The sequence below is a fragment of the Pteropus vampyrus genome, unplaced genomic scaffold (assembly GCF_000151845.1).
Source record: "Pteropus vampyrus isolate Shadow unplaced genomic scaffold, Pvam_2.0 Scaffold133, whole genome shotgun sequence".
Lineage (NCBI taxonomy): Eukaryota > Metazoa > Chordata > Mammalia > Chiroptera > Pteropodidae > Pteropus > Pteropus vampyrus.
Genome location: NW_011888914.1, coordinates 3476721 through 3486253, shown reverse-complemented (window position 1 = coordinate 3486253; position 9533 = coordinate 3476721). Strand labels below are relative to the sequence as shown.

The 9533-nt window shown below is 43.3% G+C and overlaps 1 protein-coding gene and 2 pseudogenes across 3 annotated transcripts in view; 1 reads left to right on the top strand and 2 right to left on the bottom strand.

The window, feature by feature from the left end:
• On the bottom strand, positions 1-759 carry LOC105297005 (annotated as a pseudogene).
• The window catches only part of ANKRD6 (ankyrin repeat domain 6), a 189846-nt gene that overhangs the window by 45193 nt on the left and 135120 nt on the right, over positions 1-9533 (top strand). The window lies entirely within an intron of this gene.
• LOC105296972 lies at positions 2949-3749 on the bottom strand (annotated as a pseudogene).

Below are 9533 nucleotides of genomic sequence, written 5' to 3'. Positions count from 1 at the left end.
GTCTTGGCCTTGCTCTCATACTCGTCCAGTTCTCAGAAGTCATCCAGTTCCCAGAATGGCCCCTTCCTTTAGTTCCCTACCATTTTCACCTAGAGGAGAAGGTTGCTTACCCTGTCCTGGTGTCAGAGTCTAGGGGAGGGAGTTGTCATCCTGCAGGGTGGTGAGGGGAGAGCTCCCTAGTACCTTGCTGTTTGGTTTCCGTCTGTTGCACTTAGAACCTGAAGATCTGGCCCTAACTGGGTCTCTCAAGGGCTTGTTTGAGCCCCACCTGGCCATAGGCATTCCTGTTTCCTCCTTGAAATACACCTGCTTGGAAGGGAGCTCAGTCTGACTCCAATGAGGCATCTGGTCCTCGAGGGAAAACTGGGTGCTTAGAGGCAAGTCCAATTCAGAAGATGAAGGCACCTCTAGGGGAAGAACAGGCTCTGGGGAAGGTTCGATTTGGGGGCTTCAGTCTCAAATACTTCATTCAGCTGTTTCACCAGTGGGCTTGGGGGCTCTCTGCTGCTTGTCTTCATAGGTGTCAGTGCAATGCCAAGGGTAGAAAGGCAGGGATCTGAGCCCTGGGCCTGATTAGCACCCTCCAGCTGCTCCCCTGCTGGTAGGTTTGGCTGTGGAGAGCCCTCCACCGGGATGGGAGTGAGCAGGGTGCCCGCTCTTAGGGGAGCACAGGGCTGTGGGCCGCCACTCAAGCCAGATGCTTGTTGTGTGGCGGAAGCTGCGAGGTGGAGTGACCGAGAGGCTCTTGGCTGAGCCCATCTTAACCAGGAGGAATAGGGTAGGGCAGGGCAAGGAGGGGATGCCAGGCCCCGACTCCACCTTTGGGTGCACAGTAGCTTCTACCATCAGTGGTTCTTAATTTGGGAGTAGTCATGGACCCTTTTAAAAACCTTTAAAAATTCAAATTAGCAACTCTTGCAGTATATATAAATATATCTAACTCCCCCCCCCAAACAGTATAAAATTATAAAAAAATATTATAAAATAGGCATTTACTTATCATCGTGAACTCTCATAAATTTCTAAATTGTTATGGGTTGAACTGTGCCTCTCCTCCAGCAATTAGGATGTGGAAGTCCTAACTCCCATTACTTCGGATTGTGACCTTATTTGGAAATAAGGTCTCTACAGAGGTAATCAAGTTAAAACAAAGCCTTTAAGGTGGCCCTAATCCAAATGTCGGCATTTTTATAGGAAGAGGAGATTTGGAGACAGATGCACATAGAAGGACTTGCTGTGGAGGCATTGAGAAGAGAGCCATCTACAGGTCAAGGAGAGAGCCCTGGAATGGGTCCTGCCCTCATAGCTCTCAGAAGGAACCGATCCTGCTGACACCGTATGTCAGACTTCGAACTTTCAGAACTGTTTCTGTGGTTTAAGTCACCTGGTTTGTGGTACTTGATTATGGCTGTCCTAGTAAACAAAAGCATTGATTGTATAAGCTTATCACATCATGCAGATGTTTGGATGAGTATTTACTTTGTGCCAGGCACTGCGCTAGTCGTTGGGAATACTAAGTCAGCGAAGTCAAGTTTCCTGCCTTTAAGGTTCTTAGATTGGCGCACATGTATAGAACCCTGGGGTCATGCTGTGATGGGCGATGCATAGGGCATCATGGGAGCCCAGAGCTGGGCCAGTGGTGAGAGCAGACTTCCCAAGAGAAGTACCACTTGAGCTGAGTGTTGAAGAACCAGTAAGAGCCTACTTAACTATTGTTGAACATTGGGGTGTTTTCAGTTTCCTGTGTTTTGGGATTATTTCTTTAGGTTAGGTTTCCAGTAATGCATTACTGAGATAAGAATGTGAATCTTGAAACATTATTTTTAGGGCAGTGTAATATTCTACCAGATGGAGGTTTTCTGGTTTATTGACTCATCCTCTTTTATTGGCTAGAACTCTCCCTGTTCTGCTTCCAGTGTTCTGATATAAATAATGGTGTAGTGTACGTCTTTTTGTATAAATATTTTTTCCTAATTAGAATTATCTCCTTAGTGATAGAGTTAGAAATAGAATTACAGTATTAAAAAGGTCAAATTGTTTTTCAGAAATGCTGATTTATATTCCCATTAATGATCAAATGAAATTTACTAAGATATCAATTTGTTTTATTGTAATCCTTTATATCCTTTGGAGTGTTTTAAAACAGTTAAACATTTCCCTCTTTTGAAGACCGAACCTTTTCTAGGAAGTAAAGTGTGGCTTTTATCATTTGGGATGGAAGAACCCTCCTCCTTAGGTTCCTTCTTCCATCTGAAATAACCTGCTGAAAGGGCATTGTTCCATCAGAGACTTGCCCACACGGTTTCTGTGCTGGTTTCTAACTAGCAAATGTGTACATTGGCCTCTGTTTGTAGTCTATTAGGTCATGTCTATCTGAAATGTAACTATCCCAGAAGATCAGCCTTCCAAGTGTGCTATTTCTGTTCTACCCCAAGCTTCCTTCAAAATGACTCCTGTATTCTCTCTGCTCTGCTAGACTCTAAATCCCACTAATGTTGGCAGCATAGCTACTGTAATAGAGTAACAAAAGGATGTAATCATGGTGACACACTGGAAATATGAGTGCCTGAAGGAAGCTGGTCAAAAGTGAAGGTGTTCTGTCTCAGTGAGAGAAAGGTTTGCTAGCATCCACTGTATTGGTGCCTTTGTGGGAGAGGGAGAAATTTCTCCTTTTTTCCCTCTTAGTTCTTCTGGCTGGTCCAATAATAACCAGATTGACATGAGGCAGATTAATGGGGAAAAATAGCCAAATTTATTTTCCCTCAGCATTTTAAAAACAAAATGATGCTTAACCTTACTAACAAAAAGCCCAAGAAAGCACTCAGTTCCAGAGTTGGTAGTTTAGGGGGAGTCGAAGAAAATGAGCTTTTCCAGTTTCCCAGGGAAAGAAAGGATGAGAGGACATGGACTAGACCGTGGGTGAACCCAGGGCTGGGGCCACACACAGCCTAGTTCTCTATCAAGACAAAGTGCTGGTTTTCCTTGTCATGGTCTTGGCCTTGCTCTCATACTCGTCCAGTTCTCAGAAGTCATCCAGTTCCCAGAATGGCCCCTTCCTTTAGTTCCCTACCATTTTCACCTAGAGGAGAAGGTTGCTTACCCTGTCCTGGTGTCAGAGTCTAGGGGAGGGAGTTGTCATCCTGCAGGATGGTGAGGGGAGAGCTCCCTAGTACCTTGCTGTTTGGTTTCCGTCTGTTGCACTTAGAACCTGAAGATCTGGCCCTAACTGGGTCTCTCAAGGGCTTGTTTGAGCCCCACCTGGCCATAGGCGTTCCTGTTTCCTCCTTGAAATACACCTGCTTGGAAGGGAGCTCAGTCTGACTCCAATGAGGCATCTGGTCCTCGAGGGAAAACTGGGTGCTTAGAGGCAAGTCCAATTCAGAAGATGAAGGCACCTCTAGGGGAAGAACAGGCTCTGGGGAAGGTTCGATTTGGGGGCTTCAGTCTTAAATACTTCATTCAGCTGTTTCACCAGTGGGCTTGGGGGCTCTCTGCTGCTTGTCTTCATAGGTGTCAGTGCAATGCCAAGGGTAGAAAGGCAGGGATCTGAGCCCTGGGCCTGATTAGCACCCTCCAGCTGCTCCCCTGCTGGTAGATTTGGCTGTGGAGAGCCCTCCACCGGGATGGGAGTGAGCAGGGTGCCCGCTCTTAGGGGAGCACAGGGCTGTGGGCCGCCACTCAAGCCAGATGCTTGTTGTGTGGCGGAAGCTGCGAGGTGGAGTGACCGAGAGGCTCTTGGCTGAGCCCATCTTAACCAGGAGGAATAGGGTAGGGCAGGGCAAGGAGGGGATGCCAGGCCCCGACTCCACCTTTGGGTGCACAGTAGCTTCTACCATCAGTGGTTCTTAATTTGGGAGTAGTCATGGACCCTTTTAAAAACCTTTAAAAATTCAAATTAGCAACTCTTGCAGTATATATAAATATATCTAACTCCCCCCCCCAAACAGTATAAAATTATAAAAAAATATTATAAAATAGGCATTTACTTATCATCGTGAACTCTCATAAATTTCTAAATTGTTATGGGTTGAACTGTGCCTCTCCTCCAGCAATTAGGATGTGGAAGTCCTAACTCCCATTACTTCGGATTGTGACCTTATTTGGAAATAAGGTCTCTACAGAGGTAATCAAGTTAAAACAAAGCCTTTAAGGTGGCCCTAATCCAAATGTCGGCATTTTTATAGGAAGAGGAGATTTGGAGACAGATGCACATAGAAGGACTTGCTGTGGAGGCATTGAGAAGAGAGCCATCTACAGGTCAAGGAGAGAGCCCTGGAATGGGTCCTGCCCTCATAGCTCTCAGAAGGAACCGATCCTGCTGACACCGTATGTCAGACTTCGAACTTTCAGAACTGTTTCTGTGGTTTAAGTCACCTGGTTTGTGGTACTTGATTATGGCTGTCCTAGTAAACAAAAGCATTGATTGTATAAGCTTATCACATCATGCAGATGTTTGGATGAGTATTTACTTTGTGCCAGGCACTGCGCTAGTCGTTGGGAATACTAAGTCAGCGAAGTCAAGTTTCCTGCCTTTAAGGTTCTTAGATTGGCGCACATGTATAGAACCCTGGGGTCATGCTGTGATGGGCGATGCATAGGGCATCATGGGAGCCCAGAGCTGGGCCAGTGGTGAGAGCAGACTTCCCAAGAGAAGTACCACTTGAGCTGAGTGTTGAAGAACCAGTAAGAGCCTACTTAACTATTGTTGAACATTGGGGTGTTTTCAGTTTCCTGTGTTTTGGGATTATTTCTTTAGGTTAGGTTTCCAGTAATGCATTACTGAGATAAGAATGTGAATCTTGAAACATTATTTTTAGGGCAGTGTAATATTCTACCAGATGGAGGTTTTCTGGTTTATTGACTCATCCTCTTTTATTGGCTAGAACTCTCCCTGTTCTGCTTCCAGTGTTCTGATATAAATAATGGTGTAGTGTACGTCTTTTTGTATAAATATTTTTTCCTAATTAGAATTATCTCCTTAGTGATAGAGTTAGAAATAGAATTACAGTATTAAAAAGGTCAAATTGTTTTTCAGAAATGCTGATTTATATTCCCATTAATGATCAAATGAAATTTACTAAGATATCAATTTGTTTTATTGTAATCCTTTATATCCTTTGGAGTGTTTTAAAACAGTTAAACATTTCCCTCTTTTGAAGACCGAACCTTTTCTAGGAAGTAAAGTGTGGCTTTTATCATTTGGGATGGAAGAACCCTCCTCCTTAGGTTCCTTCTTCCATCTGAAATAACCTGCTGAAAGGGCATTGTTCCATCAGAGACTTGCCCACACGGTTTCTGTGCTGGTTTCTAACTAGCAAATGTGTACATTGGCCTCTGTTTGTAGTCTATTAGGTCATGTCTATCTGAAATGTAACTATCCCAGAAGATCAGCCTTCCAAGTGTGCTATTTCTGTTCTACCCCAAGTCATTCCTTCAAAATGACTCCTGTATTCTCTCTGCTCTGCTAGACTCTAAATCCCACTAATGTTGGCAGCATAGCTACTGTAATAGAGTAACAAAAGGATGTAATCATGGTGACACACTGGAAATATGAGTGCCTGAAGGAAGCTGGTCAAAAGTGAAGGTGTTCTGTCTCAGTGAGAGAAAGGTTTGCTAGCATCCACTGTATTGGTGCCTTTGTGGGAGAGGGAGAAATTTCTCCTTTTTTCCCTCTTAGTTCTTCTGGCTGGTCCAATAATAACCAGATTGACATGAGGCAGATTAATGGGGAAAAATAGCCAAATTTATTTTCCCTCAGCATTTTAAAAACAAAATGATGCTTAACCTTACTAACAATAAATGAAATACAAAGTAAACAAAAATGTGATTTTTCCCCTATCGAGCTCTCAAAAGTGAAAACATAAAAAGACCTATTACATCCATGTCAGTGACCAGGTAGGAGAATGAGCACCCCTGTAGGATACTGGTGGGAGTATAAGTCTGTAAACTGTTTGGAGGGTAATTTGTTAGTATTCACCAAAATTTTATATACATATATCTTATGCATTTCCTCTGCTGATTTTGGAAAAATAAGAACGTCGATAGCTGTTTTATAATAATTACGTGTCATTAGGTGTCATGGTGGTGATGGTGGTGGTGATGGTGACTTCTACTATATGAGGAGGCTTGATGAAGTCACATTCCACTAGTCTTTGTATCCAGAACAGTGCCCGGGGGCAGTGTGGGTCAAAACAAATCTCATGATTCTTTCAGGACATGGGCAGAAAGATAAACTTTCCAGGGGAAAGAGTTTTACCATTGCCCTTTCTAAGGTGGAAATAGTCACTGTAGGGGGCTGGGGGCTTCTCAGGCCCCTGCAGACACATTGGGAAGGCACTCCCTGTGAACTCCCTGCTTCCTCTGCTTCTAAGTCCTAGGCCAGCAGTGAGATTCTGCCCTATGAAATATTCATAAAATTCAATTGACCATAAAACACTTTGTAAATGTAAGAGCTGTAAGTGATCCAAATTATATCAGCAGCTTTTTGAGAAATGGAGAGAGAAAAGAAAAGGAATTTAAGGGACTGGGATCCAGGGAGCCAGCCTTGCCATTTTCGAACCGTCATAAATGGGTCATGGGTCTGCATTTTGTAATTTCAGGAATGACTAATGCTCAGACTCTTTCAGAGCACTGAGTGGCCTCATCCCAATGTGAATCAGTCTGTCTACGGTACACAGATTATGTCACTTTTAAAATCCATGTTTTTATTTCATAATCATTTTGTTTCCGGCTCTAAAAATCCTGAGAATGCATACTCAAGGTGGACTTCTCACATCAGATACTAAGGAAATCATGGAAGCCCAGGCCAGAATGGAAAGGAGCCTCTGCCAGTACCTCCTGTGCAGGTCCCCACCCCCACCCCCGGGGCCCTGCAGGAAAGCTCCCTTGTCTACTGATTCACAGGGGCCAGTTTTTCATTGTTAGAACATTCTCCTGAGCTTATGCAGGTGTTATTTCCATCCAACCATCAATCCTTTGTTCTGTTGTCTGGAGCTCCCAGAATGTATCTACTTTTTGTACCCTCATGTATTGAGGATGGCACACTCTTCCCAACTCTGCTCAAGTCATTTCTTTCTCATAGGACAGGATTCCTAGAATTTTTGCTCTCTTGTTTATCCACCTCTTTTCTGTAGAATAGTATGCAGACCATCTATTCCTCCTCCCACCCTCAGCCCCCCTCCTCCCCACCTTGTTCCTAATTCTCTTTCTGATCGTGGATCCTCTAAGTGTCCATGTGGGGTTTTTTTGGCATCCACATCACACCATTATCTCATATTGACCTGTAAACGAACTAAAACCCCAGAGCAGTTGCTTTTTGACCTTAAGTGAAAGACGGAACCTCTATTTTTCTGCAATCCTTTTTCCTTTCTGCACATTTTTTCAACCCAGACTGTGTTAAGAATTCTGATTACCTCGGTCTTATCTAAAGCATTCATCTCTCCCAGCGTGGCGGTGTCGGGTAATTTGAAAATCCAGCCTGCCGATGGCTGATGTATTTACCTAGGCTTGGGGCTTGAAGAGGGTGACAAATCCCTCATAACGAGTTTGCCAAACGTCTGCTGGCAGTCAGCGGATTCCGGGCTCCGTGGAGTAATGAGAAGGACAAAACTCAAGGCCTGGCTGCTCACAGGGCGCCAGCCAGCGAGGTCAGAGGAGCTTTGGTTTGACCATTGACATGTAAATGTTGCTGCCCGAGGCTGATTCCCACCCCCGCCCAGACCCTGCCAGCATCCCACCCAGCACACAAAGCCCTGGCTGGGGAGGGCTGCACAATCTGCCTTTGTGAGTCCCTCCAAGTCCTGGCTACAGAGGTGAGTCTCTTATCAGCTATGTTGTAAAACTGTTTTGTTTTGTACTATGATTGTGGACTGGAAAATTCTCCCTGTCACATGCAGTGGGAGTGGTCTCTTTGGAGTGCGCTCCTGTTTTGGATGTAGACATAGGCCCTGTAAAGGTTTCTGAAATGAAAAAGAATACTAAGTGATTATTAATTTGATTTGATGTAACCTGAGAAACAGAATCATATTTGCCCACATGAATGTGCATGTACAGGATTTGATGCTAGGTTCAAAATACTTTTTGAATTTTACCTGAAATTTCTGCAGGATAATTTTATCTTAGGCATTGTGTTTTTGGGAGTCCTGCACGCATGCTCTCACTGCCCCTCTTCCCTCCCTTCCTCCCTTTCTCCCTCCCTTTTTCTCTGTCTCTAAGCTTCCTTACCTTCCTCCCTCCTTTTCCTTGTAGTGATGGTAAATTTCGTAACTCATAAAAGAAGTGCTTTTACAAGTTAGAGAAGCAATGGGGAAATTATTCAACATTAGAAGAATCATGGGGATAAACCACTAAAGAATGGATATGCTAAGTTTTTTTTTCCCCCCTCTGAACGGTTAGTGGAAGAGTTTCTGTAGTGCTAGTGTCCTAAATTTAACATGTGATTTGTAAATTTGTGGTGTTCTTACCACATGGTGAAGGTATATGTTATGCTTTGAACTGATTTTATTGTAAGTCCTTTAAGAATTAGCAAGAAGTTATATAAAATATAACTTTAGATTTTACATTCAGAATGAGTACTAGATTGAGTTAGAGAAGACTCTTTATTCTAAAAATATCTTGAAGTAAGAAGTTTTATTTGGTAAAATAAATATCTCATATAGGACTCACTTCTTAACTGCTTGCAGAGATAGTATTTTTAGGAAAGCATTTTCTTAATAAGATGCGAATGTTCCCAGACTTTTCTGCCCTTTCTCCCCACTCTGCCTTCCCTTCTTCTCTCTCTCTCTCTCTCTCTCTCTCTCTCTCTTTCTCTCTCTCTCATATAGGTACTCTTTGCAGTATGAATTTAGTACACAGTGCATCCTGAAGCCTTGAATATTGATTGGTGGGTGTTAATTTAGACACTTTTTTTCTTTTAAAGTAACTATAGTAATAGAATTATGCTTTCATACCAGAATACCCATAACAAGATTTAAAAAAAAAAAAGTCTATACAATCAGTCTTAGATCTAGAAGCCATAAATCCTATCTTAAGTGTGAAGTCTATTCTTAATTTTTAAGTGTCTCATGCTCTAATGAGCATAATTAGGAAAGTTTGGCACAGAGGAAAGAATACAAAACTAAGTGTTATGAGGCGCCTAGCTCTTCAGGTGGCCTTGGGCACATGACTACTTTTGGACCCCAGTGGTGGACTTGATCATTGGTTCTCCACCAGGGATGGCAATGTCCCTGCATCATGGGCACTTGGAAATGCTGAGAGGGAGCATTTTAAATTGTCTCAATGTATGGGGGCACTAATGGTTGAGGACCCCAGATACTAGAAACCTTGAAATGCCACCTAGCTAGCCCAGTGAATAATTTGCCCACTCCAAATGCCAGTGGCATCCCCACTGAGAAACACTGGACCAGATGATCACTAAGGTTTGTCCCACTCTATTTCTCCCTAGTTACAACTAGGGCATTGAAATCATCTATAATGATGTTGAACTGTTACACACATTTAGCTTTAAACTCTGTTGTTGAGAGTGAATTCAGACC